At 40.3% G+C, this 26,966-nt stretch overlaps 2 long non-coding RNA genes across 2 annotated transcripts in view; one reads left to right on the forward strand and one right to left on the reverse strand.

The window, feature by feature from the left end:
- Nucleotides 1–26,966, reverse strand: part of LOC140526118 (uncharacterized) — a 310,915-nt gene that overhangs the window by 210,430 nt on the left and 73,519 nt on the right. The window lies entirely within an intron of this gene.
- On the forward strand, nt 6,024–14,065 carry LOC140526113 (uncharacterized). The gene is made up of 4 exons (XR_011974241.1): nt 6,024–6,085; nt 6,462–6,620; nt 10,019–10,089; nt 13,962–14,065. It is a non-coding gene; the product is annotated as an uncharacterized lncRNA (long non-coding RNA).

Below are 26,966 nucleotides of genomic sequence, written 5' to 3' on the forward strand. Positions count from 1 at the left end.
TCCTATCCAATTCTTCATGACCCCATTTAGAGTCTTCTTCGCAGAAGTCTTGGAGTGGTTTACCATTTCCTTCTCCAGCTCATTTTACAAATGAGGAAACTGAGGCAAACCAGATTAAGTGACTTGCCCAGAGTCACACAGCTAGTAAGTGTCAGAGGCCAGATTTGAACCCATGAAGATGAATCTGACTCCAGGACCAGTATTTTAGCTACTGACAATACAACATCGATAATATTAAATTTGTAAATTTCTAAGGCAACCTGTAGGGATCAGTTTCTAATTGAATTTGATACCACTGTTCTAGACTCCCAGTTTAGAATCCTGGAAACTATTGCATTTTTCTGCCTTTGTATCCTTGGGCTTAGCATACATAAAATAGGGGTTTAATTAAGGTTTGATAATTAATTGAAGAAAATTTTGCCTATAAGGAAAATAACAGTAACATTTGTATAGCATTTTAAGTTTTCAGAATGCTTTCCTTGTAACTACTGTTTGAGGCAGATGTTATTGTTTCTATTTCACAGATTAAGAAACTAAGCCTCTCAGAAGTTAGGTGGCTTATTCATTAATGGATTAATAGTCAAAGCATATGAACAGGCAGTTTTCAAAAGCAGAAATCAAGGCTATCAATAGCCATATGAAAAAATGCTCTAAATCTGTATTGATTAAAGAAATGCAAATTAAAACAGCTCTGAGGTACCACCTCTCTCCTATCAGATATGACAAATGCTGGAGGAGATGAGGGAAATTATACTAATAAACTGTTGGTGGAGTTGTAAATTGGTCTAACCAGTCTGGTGAACAATTTAGAATTTTGTCCAAAGAGCTATACAACTGTACATACTCTTTGATCCAGCAGTACTACTATTAGGTCTACATCCCAAAAGATCAAATGAAAAAGGAAAATGACTTCTATGTACAAAAGTATTTATATGTTTATAAATATTTTTATAAGTATGTAAGAGGTAAGAGGTAAGACTCTTTACTATATTTATTTATATAAAAAGCCTTTTTATGGTGGCAAAAATTTGGAAGTTGAGGGGATGCCCATCCATTGAGGAATGGCTAAACAAATTGTGGCATGTGATTGTGGTGGAGTACTGTTGTCGTACAAGGAATTTGACAAGGAGGATGGTTTCAGAAGAACAAGGGAAGACCTATATGAACTGATGCAAAGTGAAGTGAGCAGAACCAGGATATCATTATGACAGTAATAGTCATATTGTAATGATGATGAGCTACTTTGATCAATACAATGATCAAAGACAGTTCCAAAGGACTCATGATGAAGAATGCTGTCCACTGTCAGAGAGAACTGATGAACTCTGAGTACAAACTGAAGTACAATTTTCTCCCTTTCTTTATTTTTGTTTCTTTTTTTTTAGATATGACTACTATGAATATACATTTAACATTATTTCACATGTATAATTGATATTATATTGCTTACCTTCTCAGAAGGTGGAGAAGGGAGGGAGAGAATTTAGAACTCATTTTTTTTCAAAGAATGCTAATAAACAAATAATAGAAATTTTAAAAGAAAGAAAAAGTTAGATAGCTTGCCAGTAATCACACACTATGGCACAGTGCCTTTCTGGGACTTGTTTTCCTGGGAGGTGAGCATAGTGGGGTAGACTATTTGATATCTGAGGTTCTTTCTAGCTCTAAATCCATAATCCTAGGACTCAAAGAGTTCAATATGAGAGTCGAACTCGGGTCTTTTCATTCCAAATCTGGTATTCAACATCCTCCAAAATCCATCCTTCAATTTAGCTTTTCAATCTAATCTCCCACTACTTCCCTACATATATCTTCCATCCAGACCAGACTAATTTCTTCTCTGTTCTCCCAGTACCATGAACAGATGCACTTTCCTTGACGCATTTATACTCTCCCTTTCAGCCCCTCCCCAATCCTCTCTCCTTTCAACCCACAGACTCCTCAAACTTCAAGGTCCAAGATGAGCCTTACCTCTTCTACAGAGCCTTCTCTGGTAACCCTAGCCATAATGATTGACCCCTTCCCTGAAATTCTATAGCACAGAACCCTGCAATAATGTAGAACAATACTATTCTTTTTTTTTAGTTTGAGAGCATTCAAATACTTTTTGGCAGTTATTGATACTGTCTCCCCAGAGTCTTCTTCATCCCTAGTTCCTTCAAGTGTTTCTCCTTTGACATGGTTTCCAGATCCCTTACCATATGATCCATCTCCTCTAGATATACCCTATCTTGTCAATATCTTGTCTAAAATAGGGTGCTCAGAATATAATAAGATTCTAACTATACACCTGATCAGCTCAAAGTATAAGATTCTACTGTGAATTAAAGCATTAAAAGATCAGCTAGGCAGAGCCATACTGTACAGAGTGCTGTGCTTGGAGCCAGAAAGACTCATCTTCCTGAGTTCAAATCTGGCTTCAGATACTACTAGATGTGTGACCCTGGACAAGTCACTTAACCCTGTTCACCTCAGTTTCCTCATCTATAAAATGAACTGGAGAAGGAAATGGCAAACTACTCTAGTATCTCTGCCAAGAAAACCTAAAATGGGGGCATGAAGTGTCAGACAGAACTGAAACGACTGAACAACAACAAAAATGATAATAAACATCATCAAAGATATACGAGAAGAAAGAGATAAGGCATCAGCTGGTCATGTAACAAGGCAGAGGATTGACAGTTAGATGATACAGTTCATGTACTGTAAAGAGTTCTCACCAAAGTTAATGATGATCTTGTAGTAGCCAAATTCAATGGCCTTTTCTCTACTCTCATTCTCCTTGACCTCTCTGCAGCCTTTGACTTTCTCCTCTTTGCCATTCTCTGGGTTTTCATGACACCATTTTTCCTGGTTCTTTTCCCACCTTTCTGACTGATCCTTCTCTGTCTCCTTTGCTGGGATCACACCTTCTAACTATAGGTATCCCTCAGGGTTCTATCCTGGGTCCTCTTCTCTTCTCCCCTCTATACTACTTCACTTGGTGATCTCATCATTTCTCATAAGTTTGTCATCTTTATGCTGATGATTCTTCAGTCCACCATTCCTGCCCCAATCATTCCTCTGGCTTTCAACCTCTCATCTCCAATTGCCTTTCAGACATTTCATATTGGGTGCTGTAGACATCTTAAACTAAGTACGTCCAAACACAACTTAATGTCTTTTTCTCTAAACTCTCCCCAACACCCACCTTCCCTTTGCTATAGAGGGCAACCCTATCCCTCTAGTCCCTCAGGCTCAAAATCCAGGAGTCATCCTGAATTTCTTACTACCTCTCACTGCCCCCACATCCCCACCACCATTTCCAATCTATTGCTAAGATCTGCTGATTTCACCTTTTCAACATCTCTCAAAGGTACTACTGCCATCACTCTGATGTAGGCCCTTATTATCTCCTCACATCTGCATTACTGCAATAACCTGCTGATAGGTCTGCCTGCCTCAAGTCTCTCCCCACTCCAGTCCATCCTCCATTCAGCTGCTTATGTGATTTTCCTAAAGCATAGGTCTGATCATGTCATCCCCCATGGCTCCCTATTACCTTCAGGGGCAAATACAAATGTTCTGTCATTCAAAGTCATTCATAACCTAGGCATCTCCTATCTTTCCAGCCTTCTTACACCTTTCCCAAAAAATGTACTCTTCTATTCAGTGACGCTAGACTCTTGGCTATTCCACAAACAAGATACTCCATCTCTTGGCTATGGGCATTTTCTCTGGTTGTGCCCCATGTCTGGAATGCTCTCCCTTCTCCACCCCAACTACTGAATCCCTGGCTTCTTTTAAGTCTCAACTAAGATCCCTTCTTCTATAGAAAGCCTTCCCTAATGCCTCTTAATTCTAGTGATTTCTTTCTTTTAATTATTTCCTCTTAATTCTGTGTATAACTTTTTGTGTATATATTTGTGTGCATGCTGTCTCCTCCATCAGACTGTAAGCCCCTTCAGGCAGGGACTGTCTTTTGCCTCTTTTTGTATCACCAGTGCTTAGCTCAGTACCTGGCACATCATAGACACTTAATAAATGTTTACTGATTGATTGAGAGCTGTAAAAGAAGTGCTCCAGGATGTTGGACAGGCTTCCTGAAAAGGATCTACAGAAATGCCTAGAAAAGAATTGAAAAAGGATATGAAGATGTAGAATGATTGCAGTTTGAACCACTGGAGAGTCTACTGACATTGATGAGATCACAGATTCATAAAAGCATCAGAATATCAAAGAAATCCTCAAATTAATTGTCCATAGGATACCCACTTAATATATAGCAGTTCTTCTTCTAAGTCTTAAAATACTGTGGGCAGATCTATCAGAATGGATAATATGACAAAAAAAGAAAAATGCTGGATGTTGGAGGGGACATGGGAAAACTGGGACACTAATGCATTGTTGGTGGAGTTGTGAACTGATCCAATCATTCTGAAGAGCAGTTTGAAACTATGCCCAAAGGACTATAAAACTGTGCATACCCTTTGATCCAGCAATATCACTGCTAGGTGATTCCAAAGAGATCATAAAAATGGAAAAAGGACCTATCTGTGTAAAAATATTATAGCAGTTCTTTTACAGTGGCTAAGAATTGAAAATCAAAGGGATGCCCATCAATCGAGGAATGATTTAATAAGCTGTGGTATGTGGATGGAATATTATTGTGCTGTAAGAAATTATGAGCAGCATGATTTCAGAAAAATCTGGAAAGGCATATAAACTGATGCAAAGTGGAGCGAGCAAAACCAGAAAATGTCACACACAGTAACAGCAATATTGTTTGATGAAGAATTGTGAATGACTTAGCAATTCTCAGCAATACAATGATCTAAGACAATGCCAAAGAACTAATGGTGAAGAATACTATGCACCTCCAAAGAACTGTTATTGATTTAACATAATGCTATTTTTCACTTTCTTTCAGTTTTTCTTTTATTTGAGTCTTCTTCTACAAAATAACTAATAAGGAAATGTTTTACATAATTGCACGTGTATAACCTATGTGTAATTGCTTGCCATCTCAGGGAGAGGATAGGGAAGGGATGGAAGGAGGGATTGGATTTGGAATCCAAAACTTAAAATAAAAATGTTTTTAAAAATTTTTAAAGAGAAAAACTTCAGTGGGCAGCATTCAAGCCATCCATCAGTTCTCTTACATTCTCTCATTCTCACTCCATATCCATATCTACAACCTTTGTCAATCATATGCTTCCTAGATAATGTATTTTACACCACTTTCTTGGTTCATTGTCCAGCTACAGTACCAACAGAGTACAGTACCAGCATATGCAGGTACTATTATATATATGTATGTATGTATATGCATATGTGTGTATGTGTATATATGGAATATACAATATAATACACAATAATGTATAAGATATAATTGTGTAATATATTTGCATATTATATACACATATATAGGTACTATATATACATACTCTTATTCACACATTTATTAATACATATATACTTAATGGACTAGATTATCCAAATACATGCCATAGTCTGAACAGATATTTTTCATCCACTTGGTTTTTCCTGTGTGGATTGTTAAGATGAGGTCTTCTGAGGGATCATGAATAGCTGAAGAGATTCTGTAGTTATTAGGAAGTCTGACACAATCCAATGTCCTTGCAAACAAGAATCTCTGAAGACCTTCAGCACTTTACATGATTCTTTCTTCTACTTGTACCCTACACCTTATAGAATTCTTCCATCTTTTCTTCTGCTCAAAGACAAAGGAACATTCTAAGGATATACCTAAGTCTCGGTTTTGTGCCTTGATTGATATTGGTAGATAATCATGATCTGCTACAATCCTAACATTTGCATGGGCAACACCAAATTAGATGAAAGTCTTTTAAAGATGAATTTTATTCTATCAAAATATTTTTTTAATCAATAAACAATAAGTGCAGCAGAGGCTTGTATTTTGCAAACCTTTTAGTCACTTATGTAACTATGAAGATGTGATCTGCTGTAGAAAATTATTTCTGAAAGGTGACCCGCTCCCTTCTTCTATTTCTCATACTGCCAGGTGGTGTAACAGGGTGATGGACAAGAATCTCAGCCATTGAATGAGTTATATGACTCCTAGGTAAGTCATTTAACCTCTCTCAGCCTCAGTTTCCTCATCTTTAAGATGAAAATAATAACACCTTCCTCCTATGGGTGTTGTTGGATTCAAATAAAATATTGTACAGAAAGCACTTTGCAAAACCTAAAGCGCTATATAAATGCGAGCAATTGTTATTTTCATCAAGTATATGGCTATGTGTATACGTATATACTCTCCAAATATTATAGAAGAGGAAATGGGCATATGCATTATTAGGATCACAGATTTAAAGCTAGTATCCTCTTGACTGCCTTTTTTATTTTGTTGATAATAACCTTATGATCTTTTCCCAGATTTTTTGATATCCTGAAAACATTGTTGACCCCTCAAGATTTTCCAAATGCATTATCTCCAGAACAGGTTTCTTCTGTGTGGATTCTGCCTGCTCCAACTGCGCTTCCTGACCTCATCTCCTTCGTTGGCATTTTGAATTCTTCACATTCCACACCAGGAACAGAAATTGTCAAATATTTCCCTTTTCATTTATTTGAAGCTATATCCACATATGGCTCAGGTAGGTAGGTCTCTTACCAGCCTTTCTGAAGACTTAGTTTCTTTACTATTTTGTGAAGTGATATTATTAACCCCTAGCTTTGTTGAAAAGATCAAATAAAATAATACATTATAAGATCACTTTGCAAACTTTGAAGTACCATATTAATGTGGTTGTTGTTGGTCATTACTATCCTCCATAATACTTTGTAAATGAGTTTGCTCTCTAAATTTGCATTGTCATCAGTCTCTACTTGTTGCTGTTCTGCTATTTGTCCATTGTTCTCAAAGAGGACCATGACATCAGGGAGGTGATGCTATGGCATGCATGTGAATTGGATTGAAGTAAAGGAGGGCTGTGCAAAATCACCAGCCTCACTTTTTCCTTCAGAGCCATCTGGGTCTGGTGACCAGGATGACTGGAAATGGCCCAGGTTGCAGTAGGGGATCTTGGTCTTTTCAAGCTACAGTACTTATACCAGAAATTGTGCCAAGTGCTTTATAAATATGATCTCATTTGATCCTCACAACAACCTCAGGAGTTAGCTGGCATTATTATCCCCATTTTACACTTAAGGAAACTGATGTAGAGGTCAAATGACTTGCCCATAAGTGTCTGAGGTCATATTTAAACTCAGATCTTTCTTACTCAGGTCCAGTGGTCCACCCACTGAGGCACCTAGTTGCTTCTTAGGAGATCAAGTGTAAGCTGGCTGAAGTGATTTCAGGGTTCTTTGGACCTCCTCCTTCTGGTATTTGCTTTATATCAGTTAAATTTCCATGGAAGTGATTCCTGGGCTCTTTGGACCTCCTCCTCCTGGTATTTTCTTTATATCAGTTAAACTTCCATGGAAATGGTAACAATCTGAGTTGATATCTTTTCATTTATTTTTCCTTATTTTTCTTTGTAAGTAATTTATTTGAATGAGTCAAGTTGGAACTGCAATTGCCTATGGTTTCATCTTTTTTTCTTTGCTCTTTTGGTGTTGGTTTTAATTCTCATATTGGTAATTAGTCAATTCCTTTCTAAAAAGATGTAATCAATTTCATATTTTTGTGTTGTTTCTTGCTTATGATGTCCAGTACCTCCTGGACAAATCTTTTATTAAAGAAAGAGGTCATGGTATAAAGCAGCTGTTCTCAAACTGTGATCTAAGGACCCCAAGGGGACCCTAAAATCCTTTCAGGGACTCTAAGACGTCAAAACTATTTTCATAATAATTCTAAGATATTATTTGCCTATTAAAATACTTCTCCTTTTTATAAATACATATCTGTATGAGGCTGAATTCTCTTCCTATATGTCAATCCAAGCAATATATGGAAATGGATTGAATGCAGAAGCAAATAGAAGAATCCAGCTATCTTATGCTGTCAGACATTAGAGATTTTAAAAAATATGTAAAACAATGCTACTTTTCTCACTAATTCTTTTTTTAGAATAGTTATTTTCCATTAAAATTTATTTATTTATTAGTTTAATTACTCATTTATTATTTTAATTAATATTTGAAATTTTATCAGTTTTAATTTCTAATATTGATAATATAACCCACATAATCAAAAACTCATTGGGGTCCTCAGTAATTTAGAAGAATATAAAAGGGTTCTGAGACCAAAAAATTTGAGAAATGCTAGCATAGAGAGATAAGACATATGATTTGCCTTCTTGTGCTTACTCTTGAAACATAATTTCCAATATAGTTTTCACTGTTCCCCCTTGTACCTACTTTCACTCTAAAGTTATCATATATCAATGCATGCATTTTAACTTGGTTTGGAATTACAAGGCACAATCCCTACCCTCGATGAGTTTACATCTTAATTGGAAACATAACATGTAAACATGTCAAAAAAGAAATAAAAGTATTAGGAGCAGCTAGGGGGCACAATGGATAGAGCACTGAGTCTGGAATCAGGAAGACTTGAGTTCAAGTTTGAGCTGAGACATTTACCAGCTGTGTGACCCTGGGCAAGTCACTTTGCCCTGTTTGCCTCAGTGTCTTCATCTACAAAATGAGTTGGAGAAGGAAATGGCAAACCACTCCAGTATCTTTGCCAAGAAAACCCCAAAAAGGGTCACAGAGTGTCAGATACAAACAACACAAATTGAAAACAATCAAACAACAATAAAAACACGCTAAATGCCCAATTAATAATACACACATTAAGTCTATTTGGAAAGCAGGGAGAATTGAGATCCTGTGGACTGGAGTAAACAGAGAAGCCTTCATGGAAGAAGAGAGGAATTTGAGCTGGGCTTTCATACCTGTAATAACAGCCTTGAAACATGAAGAAGAGTCAGACAAGGAGAAAAAAAGTCAAGGGTAAGCTGGTATGGAGACAGACACTAGCAAAGGTTCAGAGATGGAAATTAACACTAATGATAATAAGAATAATAATCTCATAGCTCCAGAGCTGGAAGAGTCCTCAGAGGTCAACCTCATTTTGCAAAAGAGGAAACTGAGGTTCATAGAGGTAAAGTGATTGACCCAGTGTCACACAGCTTGAGCATCAGAGTCTCGAATGGAACCCAGGTCCTCCAACACAGAGCCAGGATTTTTTCAATTGTATTAGTCCCAGCTAACACTTCTTTATATAACACCTTAAGGTATACAAACGCCTTTATATATGTGGCGTCATTTGATTCTCAATAGCAATTAATAGCATGCATCTCACAACAACCCTGTGAGATACATGGCTTTAAAACTTTTTTATTTTATTCTGACCTTAAAAAAGAAAACAAGCATTTCTATAACACAGAATTGAAAAAATATGACTACATGAAACTGCAAATCTACTATGTACCACTTGCCATTCCTTTTAACTATATAATAGATAAATAAAAAGTTATCGTGTAACTTTTTTTCCCTTTTTTTCTCCTCTCCCTCTCACCCTAGAGGTGGCTACCATTAGACACAAGAGATACATATATATGTATATGTACATATATACACACACGTGTGCACACACATACACATATTATACATATATACACAAAGTATATATAATACACACATATACATATATTATACATATAATATATATGTGTGTGTGTGTAAAACCATTCTACAAATATTTCTATTTATCAATTCTTTCTCTGGATGCAGATGATGGCTGGAATAGCAAGTTGTACTTAATGTACACTATTTATCCACTCATTTTACAGTTGAAGGAAATGACACTGAGACAGGTGGAACGACTTGCCTAGGACTACACTGCTATTAAATATTTGAGGGAAGATTGGAGCTAACGTCTTCCAGACTCCAAGTCTACCATGCTACCCACTATACCACCTAGCTATCCCTAAATAAATCGTTTCGGGGACAAGTAGGCCAGTCTTGCAGGGACAAAGTTTTCACTATGGGCAGGTGGTGGCAAGTAAAGTTAGAAAGGTAAACTGAATGCTTTGATTGCCAGGTGAAGGAGTTTGGAACCCCTAGTCCTTCTGGCTTATCCAAGATTTCCAAAGCCCTTCAGCAGTCAGAGAGGTGAGTCTGGGAGAAATGGGGGGTGAGGTGGGGGTTGGGATGGGGTTCAGATCCTCCACCAAGCAGTCCTACCTTCACGTGGCCTCTTTTGCCTGCCCAGCTGCCCAGGCTTCTTTGGGTCCCCAGGGTCATGACTACCCCATTACAGGGTGAGATTTATCATAGGCAGGTGTGCTGTAGGACGGTATATTATCCAGGATTATGAACTGTAACAGGATAATCTCTCTAATGTAATTCAAGCTCTCGACATGGCTTATGGCTCCTTAATGTACCTCAGACTGAAGAATTACAAGAACATTCCCCCCATTGCCTCTCCACCCCCTTTCCCCCTCCCTATCTTGTCAGGCCATAAATGATTTAGGCAATTGCTTGAAGCCAGATCTTGGCTTTTAGTCATAATTCAGCGCAGTTCAGTAAATACGATGGGCAAGGAGTTTTCCCTTGTCTTCCTCCTCTCCTTCTCCTTCTTCACTGCAACCCATCCCTACAAGAGATGGGGTACATTAGTCCATGATTCCTCTCATTTGTATCGGCTTTACAGTTCCCCAAGGGCTTTTCACATCCATACTTTCATCTGATCCTCACAACAACCCTGGGAGGGAGACTGAATGGAGATTGTTGTTTCCATTTTGCAGATGAAGAAATGGACAGAGAGGGAAAGTAACTTTCCCAGGGTCACAAAGCTTATTACTGGGAGGTGGGATGGTGGAGGAGAAGGGGCAATAGACTTACTTCTAGAGGACTCAGGTTTGGAATAGAGCCCTAATACACCCACCAGGTGTGTGACTTTTGGCAAGCTCAGAGTCTCAATTTCTTCATTTTGAAAATGGGAATATCAACCAACAAACATTTATTAAGTGCTGACCTATATGACAACAAGGCCAGCCACTGGGAATACCAAGACAAAAAAATGAAACAATTTATACACACAAAGATCTTATATTCTAACAGGAAAGACAAAACAAGACATATACAGTAGGTCCCCAAATTCTTGGTTTTCAAGGATGGACCAGTGGGAGATAGAGGAGCAAAGAGGCCTTCATGCTGCTATTTACCCAGGTTGTGTGTGTGTGTGTGTGTGTGTGTGTGTGTGTGTGTGTGTGTGTGTGTGCGTGTGTGTGTGTGTGTAATATATTTTTTAAAAAATTTGTGTTATTTTTTCATACAGGGTAGTAGAGGTATGGGGCAGCCAGGGGAGGTTGTTCTCAGGGAAGAAGGTCCCCCTTTCATTTGGGGACCATTTTTTCCCCACTCTACCTCAGCTGAGCTTACAGGAAAGTATTAAAACTAGGATGCATTTCTCAATGCATTTTGACCTGGAAGGAAAAAAAAACCCTAGAAATGGAATATTTCTTTAGGAAGGTGGGAAGTGTGTCCTCCAGACCTGTGATAACACACACTACATATATATATATACATATATACACACACACACACACACACACACACACACATACATACATATGTATGTATATATATACTTTCCTTCCATTAATAAATAAATACACGAATTAATACACAAATTAGTAAATGTGTGGGATTTTTTTTAATGAAAATGTTGGGACACCTGTGTAAACAAATACAGACTAGATATAAAATAACTGAACGTACGTCACAAAGCTGCTAGAAGGAACATTCTTAGTAAAATGGAAAACGTCATGCACATCCGATACTAGTTTGGGCAGAGCTTAGCCTGGAATCTGTCTTCCAATACCAATCAAACAATCGAGAAGCATTTATTGTTTCTGGGGCACCTGGCACTGGACTGGGCACCCAATACCTAATCTAACACCTAATCTATAAAACCTCAGTGAGACTAGGAAACATTATGCACTCGGACCAAACTGGTCTCTTCTGGAGTCATTATTTTAACCTCTCTCCTTGCTCCACGCCCACCTTTAGCCTTAACATACCATTACCCAGATGCCTTTCCTAACACCAACCTTCCTTCAGAAGAGACATCTCTCCTGCCCATGGGGATATCTGAGAAGAAATTATGTTTCCTGCATTAATGCAGATATAACATTTATGTAGAAATAGGAACATGGGATTTAGAGGTGGAGGAACCTTAGAGACAACCTCATTTTATACAGGAGACAACTCATAGGCCTAGAGATTAGTTACCAAAGTCAGAAGTGCCTAAGTTCACACAGGAAATCTGATAGGTTCTAATCAATAGAACCAAGGTTTGAACATAGGTCCCCTGGCACCAAATCCAGTCTTCTTTCAACATGCCACACTGCATGTATGAGTTTGTTGCTCCCATAGGTCCTAAGGAACGTACCAGCCTCTTTCCAAAGGCTCTTTAAGTGAGAAGGGAGAATCCACCCTGCTACTATATTCATAATATTTATAACTTTCATTTTTTATAAACTCAATACTTTGGATAGGGTTTGCACAAGGTAATCCCTGAGGCACCTTCTAGTTTTGTGATTCTATGAATCTAACCCAGATAGTAAAATTTGGGCTACTTAAAATCTATCCTTAAATACCTGACCCTATTAAAATCCAGTCTCTCTGGAGAGATCCTGCTAATTGCCCCCAAATTACAAGGAGAGAATTTCTTTTGGGCCACTGGTGACTATGAAACTAGTCTGGGAAGTTCTGTAGGTAAGACAAGGACGAAAACAAAATTACCGGCTGATAAACTAGTTAATAAGCAGCTTGATGGCACAGTGGAGAGCGTGCTGGGCCTGAAGTTAGGAAGGTTTATCTTCCTGAGTTCAAATCTGGCCTTGGACACTTACTAGCTATGTGACCCTGGGCAAATTACTTAACCCTGTTTGCCTCGTATCCTCATCTGTAAAATAAGTTGGAGAAGGAAATGACAAACCACTCCAGCATCTTTGCCAAAAAAAACCCCCAATCCAAATGGGATCACAAAGAGTTGGACACTACTGAACAACAACAAAAAATACCTATAGATGTGGAGCAACAAGGTAGATGTTCAAGTCTTCTGGGTCAAATGTTGAATAGTTTTGGTTAAACTCACCCAAGATTCTTTGAGTAGAAGATACCATGGGAAATTCCCTAATCCCAGTAAAAGCCATCCTGTTTCTATTTCTGGATAAAAGACCTATTTCTTGATAACAGAAAATTTCTATATATGGAGTAAATGCAAGTGATTTAATGGGCAGACACCACTGCTAAAATGAAGGGGACTGGATCAAGGCTGAATGAAACCCAAAGCATTGCTAAAATGGAGGCTGAAGAAGGGAAGGGGAACCCAGAGGATTTCCAAGCCAACTTCATGATCCACAGGTGCACCAGGAGTGATAGGAAGAGCTAATAGACAGCCAAGTACATTCATTTCCAGAGCTCCATCAGGGTATCAGTATTATATATTCTTGGATACTCAGTTACCTCCCTTCCACTGAAATTCACCTGATCTGTACCCTCATCCTCCTATAGGCTAGGGTCTTAGAGCCCTGCAAGATGATAATTAGTTCATCTGACAAATTAATTATAAAATCATAGAATGTCAGAGCTGGAAGGGACCAGAGAAATCATGCAAACCAGAGTTCATAACCTGGGGTCTGTGAATTTTTCTAAATTTTTGGTATTTTTATCATTGCATTTCAATATAATTGGTTTCCTTTGTAATTCCATGCCTTTTATTTTAGGCATGTGAAATATTTTTTTGAGAAGGGGTGCATGAGTGTCACCAACTGTCAAAGTGGGACATGACACAAAAAAAGTTAAGAACCCCTAATTTAGACCAACTCCTTCAATTTAGAAATGATAAAACTAAGGTCCAAGAAAAGGACATATATGAGAGGCAGTGTGGTATAGGAGTTAGAGGTTGATTTGGAATTTAAGTCTTGAGTTCAAATTCTGCCTAGTGATCACGGATAATTCACTTAATCTTTCAGGGACCTAAGCCATGAGTGGCAAAGAAGATGCTGATCTGCAGTGAGGGAGGAAGGCCCTCAATGGGAATTCCCTACACTGAAGACATCATAAGTCTCCTCCACCATCCCACCTCCCAGTAATAAACTTTGTGACCCTGGGAAAGTTACAGTCCCTCTTCTCCCCCTTTTTCTCTCCAACTACACAGATGTAATGGGCTCTATTAGACTGATAGGATCAAAGAAAGCATATTAAGCCCCAAGAGTCTTACTAGGTAGGGCCTCAACTGAGCCAATGAGAAGGGGCTAGTTTGTTAGGTAACAAGATATTCTTCAGAGGTGGTTCCTAAGTCAGGACAAGCCCTGATGGAAGGGAAGTCAAGAGACAGTAATAGGTAGGGGGAAATAGAGAGAGAAAAAAATCTCCTCCTCTTTCTATCCCTTCCCTAGATCTCTACCACCAAGTGTACAAAGTCAAACCATAGAGAAACGACTCCTTTCATGCCTAATACTAACTCTAAAAGTATTACCACTCTTATCATCCCTACAACACTTAGTGACCTTTATTGAGCATACTCTATAATGAACCATGGACAGGAAGAGACACAGTTCTACCTACCCCACAGAGAATGGGACAATCTCCAGCCTAGGACAGAGACCAGATAAAAAGGTCAACACCACAATTTATTCTGAAAGAACAAAGAGGGGAAATAGTTTTAAAAGGTAAGACTAAAGGAATTAGAGAGAGAGATAGATATGGTCCAGATACCAACATATCCCTAGTGACAAAGACACAACTAGGCATTTATACACCCTTACAGAGACACGGACAGACACAACCAGACATCAATACATGTCTACAGACAAATACAGCCAAACAAACAAAACCAGACAAATACAACCAAGCAAACAGAGAGACACAATCAAATAACAACACATGCCCACAATCATTGAAAGACACAAATAATAATACATCTACACACACAACCAGATATTAACACACACACATACACAGACATACTTCATTCAGTAATTTACTCAATGTTAATATTTACTAAATAGTTAGTAGTTACTAAAATGAGAGATCCTTCCTTTCCACAGTTACCATTCTATCTTTAGCCTTTGAAAATCCTAAATCTTCCCATGTATGGCAGACCAGTGGACACAAGTCATACTTCCTTTTAGTTTTGCTAAGACACCTGTTGAGATTTTTTTAAAAATAATTTGAATAGTAGAATGCCAGCTTCAATATCTCCTTGCCACACATACTCTGGATATTATTACTGTAGCTTTAAGAGAGAATAGGATCTTGGGAGAAAGATAGCTTAATTGTTATCTTGAGAATTAACTGTCATGACTGAAAAGATACTGGAAAGAGAAAGAAAGAACTAAAACAACTTCTTTCCTGAGAGACTGACAGAAGGGAGTTAACTGTCATTTTTGAGAAAAATTGAAGAAGCATTTCCTGAGACCTGAATTTCATTTATGCTTTGAAGAAGGTATACCAACTACAGGTCTTGGGAGACTTTGACTACTATTCTGAGAGAGTAAAGTGGTGGGACTGTGTTCCAGAGTTGAGGAGAAGTAAGCAATTGAGGTTGATGGTTAGAAGTGAATCTAATTGTGATACATTATAACTATGTAAGTCTTTATTTTACTTGTTACTCTTAGTAAATTATATACCTGGTTAACACTGATATTCATAAGTAGTTTAAGAAAAAAGAGATTATCAAAATCTAATGAGAAAAGAGGGTTTCGGGAAGCAAGAAATGAAAAATTCTACATTTCTATTGATTTGTAAGGTGGTATCAGAAGATATAGTTTGGTTTCCTTAGAACCTGGATGAAAATTAGTAAGGTAGTCAAACATCAGGTTGAGGCGGTGGAGGTTTAGTGTAGTTGTCACACTCCACACTGGCTACACAAACAACAAATGAGAAAAGTTGAAATCAACTAGAATTAATGAGTTATGGAACACCTCCTCTTGTCCTAACATATCTCTAAACTGGCTACAGAGGCAGGAACATTTTATGGGTTTAACTTGGCTCCTACCCCACTCCATTCCTGCCTCCATCTATCTGTTATAAAGGTCTATTCTCCTTATAGAAGGAAATGGCAAACCACTCCAATATCTTTGCCAAGAAAACCCCAAATAGGGTCACAACTCAGAGTCAGACACCACTGAAAATGACCAAACAAAAACAATTCTCCCTACATACCAGCCCCTGTTCTCCCTTTAGATATGGTTGGAGCTAGTGATCTCCCCTAGTACAGAACTAGAATCATGCAATGTTGAAGTTGGAAAGGATATCAAAAGCCATCTAATCCAACACTCTCATTTTATGCTCCAATAAATGTATGGTCTTAATAATGTCTCAGTAATGACAATTAACACCCTCAACAATACAGATCACCACCCATCCTTTCTTTTCATCTTGTGTGACTCTTGTCCATGTCCTTCCAGAAATCCAACCCAGGAGATCCACTCAACATGGCAGGGTCTTCCTTTTGTTCTTTATACATTGCAATGATACCAAGTAGGACATGTCATCTTTCCATTCGCTCTCGCTATGTGATTGGCCCATCTTTTTTCTATGGCCATGTGTTTCATTGATGATATCTCTAGCAATGTTTCCCTTGCCTAATTCCTTAGTTGTGATTCTTTGAAGCCTACCCAGGATATACTATGTACCTTTCCACTGACCTTTGGGTGATCCTCTCAATTCTTTAGGAATTGTAGCATTCCATGAGTACCTCCCTCCCATTACAGATGAAGAAACTCAGTCCTAGAGAGAAAAAGGATTGTGGCCAAGATCACAAAACTGGTTGGTAGCAGTGAGGATTTAAAAATAAGCCTTCAGTTTCCAAATCTAGTATTCTTTCCACTACGGCATGCTTCCTTAACCCAGGTTTTTCTCTCTTGGCTTCAAAGTTGGCACCCATCCTTGGAAGATGGCATTGTATAGTGGAAAGAGTAATTGAATTGGGAGCCAAAAGACCTGGATTGGCATCACAGCTCTGATGCATCTTGCTAGCCATGTGAACTTAGGTGAGTTGTACAAACCTCTGTAAAATGAGAAGCACTTGGTAAATCTTAAAGCCATGTTCATGTGACTCCTTTTATCTTTCCATTCAGGTTACTTTGCTTCCTGTTGTGTCATTTCAGTCATGGCTAACTCTCCATGACCCCATTTGGGGTTTTCTTGGCCAAGATACTGGAGTGCTTTGCCATTGACTTCTCCAACTTATTTTACAGATGAGAAACTGAGGTAAACAGAGTTAAGTGACTTGCCCAGGGGATTTGAACTCAGGGAGATGAGTCTTCTTGACTCCAGGCCTGGCATTCTATCCATTGCATCACCTAGCTGTCCTCAGGCTACTTTAGATAAAAGGATATGTAGCTGATTGGAGCAGCTAAGTGACACAGTAGATAGAGCCTAGGAGTCAAGAGGACTTGAATTCAATTCTAGCCTGAGACACTTACCAGCATTGTGACCCTGGCAAGTCACTTAACCTTATTTGCCTCAGTTGCTCAATCTGTAAAATGAGAGGGAGAAGGAAATGAAAAACCACTCCAGTCTCCTTGCCAAGAAAACCCCAAATGGTGTCACAAAGAGTCAGTCATGGCCGAAATGACTTAACAACAAACAACAAACGTAGCTCACGGTTTAATTAATTTGTGTACATTTCCGTTAAATCTATATCATAATGTAATGAAGACAGGACTTGGGTACCAAGTCTTTTCCAGCTCATCATAGGCTTATAATAATAATAACTAACATTGCATAGCACTCTGAAGTTTTCAATACACTTTACATATGTTACCTCATTAATCCTGTTCATATGCTAGAGAATCACAAAATCTGAGAGCTAGAAGGGACCCCAAGACCAACTAGTCCAAGCCATACCCAGATGGAATCCATCCTATAATCTGCACAAGTTATCATTCAGACTCTGATGGAAGACCTTCAAGGTGGGGTTCAAGAGACCCTTCATTTCACCTTAAAATGCCCAAATTATTACATGATTTTCCTGATATCACGTCTAAATTGACCCCTTTGCAATTCCCATCCAAATTTTCTGGTTCTGCCCTTTGGGACAAAACAAAACAAGTCTTGGCCCATCTCCCTCAACAGTCCTTTAAATATGTGAAACCTGCTATCTTCCCTACCCCTGTCCCCTGAACTTGAATCTTCTCCAGTCCCAAAGTACTCAGTCCCAAAGTGGATCCTCATGTGTCCTGGACTCAAATACCTTCACTACCCTGATTACCTTTTTCCTGATGCTCTCCAGCCTAGCAATGTTCTTCTTAAACCATGGGGCCTAAAACTAAAGACAATACACAATATTCCAGATCAGGGTAGGGAACCACATTGGGGGAGACCTCAAGGGCTCAGGTTTCCCACCCTACTCTAGATGAAGTCTGAGGACAATGTATCCCAAGAGGGACTCCTTCCTCTCTGTTCCTGAAAGCTGCATCTGTCTTAATGCATCCCAACATCATTAGGAGTCACATCACACTGCTAATTCACATTGAGCTTGTAGTCCACCAAAATCCTCAGAAATTTCTCAGACAATCGCTATCTAACTATGCTTTCTCCTTCCATATTACACTTGTTAAACTGATTTAATACTAAAGTATAAGACTTTACATTTAACCTTAATGATTTTTATCTTACTAGATTCAATTCAAAGTTCCAGGAGTGGGGAACCTGCACCGTTGAGGCCAAATGTGACCTTCTAAGTCCTTGGGTGCAGCCTTTTGACTGAGTCCAAGTTTTACAAAACAAATCCTTTTATTAAGGGAATATTTTCTGTGAAGTTTGGATTCATTCAAAGAGTTGAGCTTAAGGACCTAGAGGGTAATATGTATGCCCCTCAATGCCCCAGGTTCCCCACCCCTACTAGCTTATCAAATCCTTTTGCATTCTGACCATATCACCTAGAAAAGAACAGGACTGTCCGAGGTTGATAACTTTAAAGATACAGCATCTTCTAGCCACCCAGTCAGTGGAAAAGGTGGCTCCTACCCACAGGGGAATGCTAAATGTCTTCTCCCAAAATTAGTTCCCTGACATTTTCCACTAGGGTGCCTCCATGTTAAGTGATCTGGGCATATGCAAAGCCAAGCCCTGTTATACTCTCAAGAAAGGAAATAAAGTTAGTCTGGAATAACCTGCTTTTAATGAAGCCATGCTGGCTCTTTATCATCACCACTTTTCTTTCTAGACATTCATCAACCAACTCTTTAATGACCCATTCCAGGACTTTCCAAGGATTAAAGTCAAACTCATTGGCCTGCAGTTTGAAGATTCTGTTTTTCCATTTTTTAAAATATAGACATTTGTCCTCCAAGTAGCCTTACCATTTTCCATAATCTTTCCAATATCACAGAGAGAAGCCCATTAATCATATCTGCCAGTTCTTTTAGGACTTGAAGATGTAGATATTATCATCTCCATTTTACAAATGAGAAAAGGAAGACTTAGAGAGGATGAGTGATTTACCCATGATCAGCTTACTAGTAGGTAGGATTTAGTATTTAGATAGTAAGTAGTCCAATGTCACATTTCAAATCCAGATCTTTCTGATTCCAAATTCAGTACTTTATCCATTGTGCCATACTGCATACTCTTAAATTCTAAAAGGAAAAGTGAATCCTCACCAACTCTCCTTTTGACTCTCCATACTTCTCTACCACTCATTTTTTAAAAAAGCCCATTCACTGAATGGGCATTGACTCACTCAGAGTGAGAACCTGAAAAGACCTTAGCCTAAAAGTGCCAGGGTCTCCCATTGCATCCTGGGCCATCTCCAGTTATCCTGATAAATATCTGACCACTGGACCCAGATGGCTCTGAAGGAGAAAGGGAGGCTGGTGACCTTGCACAGCCCTCTCTCACTCAAATCCAAGTCAACTGCAAGTCATGTCATCATCTCCCTGATGTCATGGTCTTCTTTGAAAACAAAGGACAAACACAATTTCTCTACCATTTAGTCTTCCCACCCTGGAAAGCCCTCCTCTTATTGGTGAGTTCCTCCTAGAGCTGTGATTTTAAGGAAGTCCCCAGGCCAGCTATGTTTACTTTTTCAGTCCTTTCCCAGGTGAGCTCATGACTCTTCCATGTCTCCTATCCCTTCCCCTCCCTACCCCCAGGTTCTATGAGCCCTTTCTCCTTGCATTTGTATCCTCAGGGATTAGCATACTGCACTGCACATAGTAAGCAAGCACTTAATAAATATTTCTTGACTTGACTTGAGCCAAAGTAATTTTTCATATTATTACTAACTGCTGAGATCAGCCAGAGCCTGAAGAGAGAGAAGTGCTTCTGAAGAGTTTGAGTAAAGGTGTGATTGACAGAGTTGACCCCTTTCCCCCCAAAATCTGATCATCTTCAGTTTGTCCATAGGGTCAAAGAGCTGGAAGGTACTTCAAAGGGCATCTATTTGAACCCCCTCATTTTGCACATCAGTAAACTACAGTCACAAGCAAAGAGGTTGAGAGACTTGTCCAAGGTCACACAGGTAATAAGCATATATTTTACTGGATTATACGACAGATTAAAAACCTTCCGAAATAGTTCAAGTAGCAACACTCATGCAGCCCTGCACTGGGAGGGGAAAATGGATTCTAGACCCAGTTTGGCCACTCACTAGCTAGACAACCTTGGGCAAGTCATTTCCTTCCTCTGGGCCTCAGTTTACTCATGCACAAAAATGTGTGTATTGAACTAGAGATCTAGTCCTGACACATCGTTCCAGGATTTGTCTAATTCACAATGTTGTCTAATACCCTTTCCATATATTCCTTCCTACTTTCTTCTGTTCTTTTCTCCCCTTCTGTTCTTCAGATAGTGTCCTCAAAAAGGAAAGGACTGCTCTTCTGGTCAGGGCCACTAGGGGGAGCAGATACCCTCTGCCCAAAGTTCTGCCTGGGTTTGGGAGAAATATTGGGGAAGAGCTGGAGAACCCTGAGGCTTGCCTCCCTTCACCCCACCCTCAACCCCAAATGTGACTATCCTCAGCCTGGAATGAAGCTCAGGAGAGGAGAGAAGTAGGAGCTTCCTCTAGGCAGGGAAACTACAGTTCAGAAATCTGAGAAGGGACGGAGGGCAAATGGGGCAAGAGATGTTTTGTTGGGTTTTTTTTTTTTCAACAGATTCTTAACTTATTTTGCCTCATGGTTCCCTTTGGAAGTTTAGTACAACCCAAGAACTCCTTGACAGAATATTGTTTTTAAACGTATGAAGTGAAATACATACGATCACAAAGGAAATCAATTATATTGAAAATATGTCCATATTGGTTATTCTGAAAATGTTTTTAAAAACAAATTCATGGACCCCAGATTAAGAAACCCTGCCCTAGAGTCAGTAGAGAAGGAAAAAGAAGAAAAAGACACACAAAGGCACAACTTTACACTAACACAGTCCTACACATTGAAGTATACAGGACCACTCTGGAACACAGTTCCAGAGACACAGAGATGACTCATTCCATATACACAAAATCGTAACCCAATATTACACACACCCATAGATCCACTGCCACAACCAGACACCAATACAACCTACCTGTAGAGACAGAGACACAAAAAGAGAGAGACACAGAAACCCTTTCAGAGAAACAGAGACACAAATCATGCCTTTGCCTGGTTTGTACCCCACCCCCACCTCCACTTCTGGAAATTTTACTCATCTTTCAAGACCCAGCTTCAATGCTTTCCCTTTCCAGAAGCCCCCTTTGCTAGAGGTGCATAGCATTTAGGGCTGAAAAGAAACTTAGAAATCATCTTAAGCAATCATCTCATTTTCAGAGAAAGAAACTGAGGCCCAGGGAAAGGAAATGAATTGTTTCCTTAGTTGAAAATTATTTCTTTTTTTGTTCATATGTTCATATTATATTCAATTTTGCATTGCATATGTTCATATGTTCATATTATATTCAATTTTGCATTGCAGTCTCTGTGTATTTTTTTACATGGCATTGCATAATTTACATGTGGCATATTCCTTCTTCAAGATTATAAACTGCATGAGGGCAACACAACATTTTAATTATCTTTAATTATTATTTTAAAATAAAGGTTTGAGAAATGGTTGAATAAATGTATGAATCCACTAAATATCAACATATACATATAAACACATAGACACAATCGGACCCCAACATACACCTACATAGGTGACCTCCAATATTTTCTAGCTGTGTGACCCTGGGCAAGTCACTTAACCTCAGTGTGCCTCAATTTCCTCAACTGTAAAAGGGGGAATAAAAATAATACCTACCTTCTAAGGTTGTTTTAAGGATCAGATGAAATAATTATAAAGCATTTAGTACATAGTAAGCACTATATAGATGTTAGTTATTCACCTCTGTTTCTAAAGTTCCTTCCTTTTCTATCCCCTTCTTGAATTCCAAAGGAAGTCTAGGAGTGGCTCATCTGTCTCTTTTCCATGGATTACCCATAATAGAGAGTTGGGAGGCACCAGGCAAAGAAATAGCTAAAACATCAGACTTAATGCTTTACTGGGGATATGGCATCTGAGCCACTGCCCAGAGGTCTCATCCCTGCCTCCTCCAATTCTGATTATTCCTCAGTGCTTAGCACAATGCCTGGCACACAATAACCACTTAATACATTTTTATTGCTTCCCATCATCCTTTGCTCCCATCCTAAGCCCCACAGCTGTCATAGGACCATAGTTCAAGAGCTAGAAAGGACCACCACAAATGGAAGAATCATCAAATCCCACCTTTCATTTTACAGTTGAGACTGAGACCTAGGGAGAATCAATGATTTGCCTAGGGTCACCCAGTTCAATTTGGCTGTCCTTGGGATTCTTGTCCTCAACATCTCCCTTCAGCCCTGTGCCATCAGTAGTCACAGGTGTTTATGATTCAGGCAACAAAGTCTTCTACCTTGGCCCTTCATTTGAAAAGAAGCAGAGAAAGGGACTAATTAGGACTCAACTCAAGGCATAATCTGACACACATTTCCCCAATCCAGCTCCATACTTAGAATCCCAGAAAAATGTAGAATGCCAAGACTGGAAGGAACTTTAGAATAGAGAGTGGTAGCACACAGAACGTAGAATGTCAGAGCTGGGAAAGACTGAAGAAGTCATCCAAGTCCAACCTCACCCTGTTACAGAGGAGGCAACTGAGGCTCCAAAAATAACCTGATCAAGGTTGGATGGCTAGCTAGAAGCAGAATTGCAATCAAGATATTTGTCTCTTGACACGTGCTAGTGAACAAAGGTGCAGAAAATCATTCTTTTATAAATTTATGTTACTCAACCTCAGGGATACTCCCTTATCAGCTCACTAACCTCCACACTACAGTGGCTTTGCCAAACTTTTTCATTCCTTCTCAAACCTTCCATGGCTCCCCATCTTCCATCCTCTCAGATGAGAAACTTGCCTTATATTTTACAGGGGAAAAAATGGAGGCCATTCACCATGAGTTCTTTCTTCTCCCCTCTTCCTCAGCTCAGATCACTCAGATGCCTTCTGCCACTATTTCCTCCTTCATCCCTGCCTCATACAAAAATGCGGCTCTACTCCTTGCCAAGGCAAATTATTCTCCCTACACAAGCAATCCCATTACATTCCATCTCCCGCAATAAATGGTCCCCCCTGTCATCCCCACTTTATCAGTTCTCTTCAATTTCTCTCTACTGGATCCCTCCCTACTACCTACAAACATGCCTATCTCTCCATTATCCTCAAAAAAAAAAAAACAAAACAAAACCTTCACTTGATCTCCATTCTCTTTGTTGGTCAATATCTCTTCTGCCCTTTATGACTCAACTCCTTGAGAGAAGGCTGTCTGCAACAGGTGCCTCAACTTCCTCTCCTCTTACTCTCTTCTCCACAATCCAGTTTATAATCTCATTCTCAACCTCATTCAAGCAAAATTTTCTCTTCAAAGTTACCAATGATGTATTAATTGTCGAATCTAATGGCTTTTTCTCAACCCTCACTCCTTTTGATCTCTCTGCAACTTTGACACTCTTAATTGCCCATTTCTCCTTGTTCTCTTCTTTTTAGGTTTCCAGGACACCCACCTCTCCTGGTTATCCTCCTACCAATCTGACCAGTCCTCAGTCTCCTTTGTTAGTCTCATCCAAGTCATGCCCACTAACTTTGGATCTCCTACAGGCTCTGCTCCTTCTATACTACCTCACTTGGTGATCTCATCAGTTACCATGGATTTAATTACCATCTCCATGCTGATGGGTCTCAAATTCAGACCTAAACTCCCTGTTGACCTCCAGTCTTGCATCTCTAATTCCCTTTCAGACATCTCCACCTGGATGTCCTGTAGACATCTTAAAGTCAACATGTCCAAAAGTGAACTCGGTATCTTCCCTCCCAAATCCTCACCCCTTCTGATCCCCCTATTACTGTTGAGGGTAAGGACCATCCTCCCAGTCCCCCAGCCTTGTGACATAGAAGTCCTTCCAGAGTCCTCACTATCTCTCACACCCCATATCTAATCTGTTCCCAAGGCCTACAGATTTCACTTTTGCAACATTTCTCTAATATGTCCCCTTCTCTCTTCTGATACTGCCACCACTCTGGGACAGGCATTCATCACCTCAAGTTTGGACTATTGCAATAGCTTGCTTATGGGTCTGTCCATCTCAAGTCTTTCCCCAATCCAACCTCATCCTCTATTCAGCCACCAAAGTGATTTTCCTTTTTGAAAACTTGGTTTTACCATGTCACCTCCCCCCCAACTCAACGAATTCCAATGGCTCCCCATCTCCAGAATCATATACCAAATCTTCTGTCTGGCATTTGAAACCCTTCTTAACCTAATCCCCCCCTTTCCAGTCCTTTCTTCCCAGCATGCATTCTGTGATCCAGTGAAACTGGCCTCATTGCTGTTAGATAAACAAGACACTCCATCTCTTGAGTCTGAGCATTTTCTCTAGCTGTCATCCATGCCTTGAAATGCTCTTCTTACTCTTTCCTGCCTCGTGGCATTCCTGGCATCCTTCAATTCCCAAGTAAAATCCCACCTTCTACAGGAAGCCTTTCCCAGTCCTTCTAACAACTATGTTCTTCCCTCTGTTATTTCCTATTTATTTTGAATATCTCTTTTTTTTGGAGGGAGAGTACATATTTGCTTCTTGTCTCGTATTAGATCGTGAGCTCTTAGAAGGTAGTAACGGTCTTTTGCCTCTCTTTGTATCCCCTGCACTTAACACAGTGCCTGATACATAGTAGGAGCTTAATAAATGCCTTATTGAATGACTTGCCCAATAGTTTCTATTGCACCAAGTTGTTCAACTACATGTATGTGCTCCAGATTCTGGAAACACCACACACCGCCCTTTTCTCTCTCCATCCCCCAACTACCTATCCACACCAGAATCGAGGTAGGGCTCTGAAAGGTGGGGCTTAGGAGGGCTGGAGAACAGCCTTTCTAAGGTCAAGGAAACAGTGGAATCCCTCGTTTACAAACCTCAACTCTTGCGTAGCAAACGAGAGGTGAACAGGAGGGAAATATGGTAATCGGACTCTGTGGTTAGGTCCGTGGTCCTAAACCCAGGGCAGAGCGGTTTCTCCAAGCCCTCAAGGTGTTAAGGCCCGGGGTGGGGAGTTGTCCCTAGGGCTGGGAAGGAGGAGGCACTGGGCAGTAGTAGTTGTCCGGGTTTGGGGTGGGGACGTCTCTCGGTAAAAGTGAGGCTGGGAGGAGCCGCGGCGGGCAGGCAGGCCGGCAGGCAGGGAAAGGGTCCCAGAGGAGATCTGGATTTCTTCTCTTGCGACTCTTTTTGACTCGTTTCCTTAAGCTGCAGTCAGATATTTATTTAACCTTGCAGCTTAGCCGCCGGCGTGGGGTGGGGGGAGAGGAGGGGGAGGGAAAAGGAAAAGAGAGGAACTGGGGAGAAACAGAAGGAGGTTAGGTTCCTCTCTTCACTCAAAACACGAATTGCACACGATGGAGGCGTGGGCAGGGGGACTTCCATTTATACCCGTGGGTTCCTACTACTTTACTGTCCTACTTGATATTTGCTGTATATTGGAAAATGAATGTGATCAGCTTGGGGAGAAGAGATGGGGTGGGAGACAGAAGGCAGGGAGAAAGGGGGACCAACGGAGACTACCAAGAGTTCAGCTGTTATCCCTTAGCAACTACTCCCGGGATGGAACTTGGAACTTCCCTTGTCCAGTGCACTGCCAGGAAGTTCAATGGTCAGCGTACATAACTTGGAACTACTCCTTCCAAGTTATGCTCTCTTGCACTGGGGCATAGGGAGGGTAAAGAGTTTCTCTCCCGCCCCTAGAAGGGAGTCTGGTAGAGTGGGAGAGGGGAGGGGGTGGGGGGGGGGGGGTGGAACGGATGTCCCCTCCCGGGTGGCTCCTAGAGTCGGCAACTTCACTTCCCCCTACCCCCGCCCTACCCTGGGGCAGGTGAAGAGGCAAACAGGCTTTGCTCCAGGTGGTGGAGGAGGGAAAGGGGTGGGGGAAAGCCCAAGTAACAATAGCACTTTTATTTGGGTCTGTTTGGTATAGAGCTGGTGGGCGGGGGAGGAGGCGGGCTGGCCGACGGGAGTGGGGGGTGGTGGGAGGAGGGTGGTCATCGGCATCTGGCTGCACACCTGCTCCTGCTTAACCCTGCGTTTGCGGGGTGGGGGGTTGGGGGGGAGTAGTGGGAGGATGCAAGAGGAATCTTGGCACTGAAACTAGGTTGTTGGTGATAGAATGACAAACGGAGTCTTAGACAGTCTTTGATGGAAAGATCCTTGGACTGGGTCCTGCCAGGATCTGCTACTAATTCGCTGAATGACCCTGGGCTTCCCCTCTCTCTACCACTCAGGTTCCCAGTCTGCAAAATGAGCTCACACTAACGTTCTACGTTCTGTACTCCAAAGTTCCATGTTTCGACATTTCGTAGAATTGCAGAATTTCGAAGGAGAAGGGATTCTAATGTCCCACACCCTCATTTTCCAGATGAACAAACTCGAGACAGGTGACTCGCAAGTTCTAAGACCCTTTTCAGCTCGGATACTCTGTT

Source organism: Notamacropus eugenii, chromosome 2 (genome assembly GCF_028372415.1).
Source record: "Notamacropus eugenii isolate mMacEug1 chromosome 2, mMacEug1.pri_v2, whole genome shotgun sequence".
Taxonomy (NCBI): Eukaryota; Metazoa; Chordata; class Mammalia; order Diprotodontia; family Macropodidae; genus Notamacropus; species Notamacropus eugenii.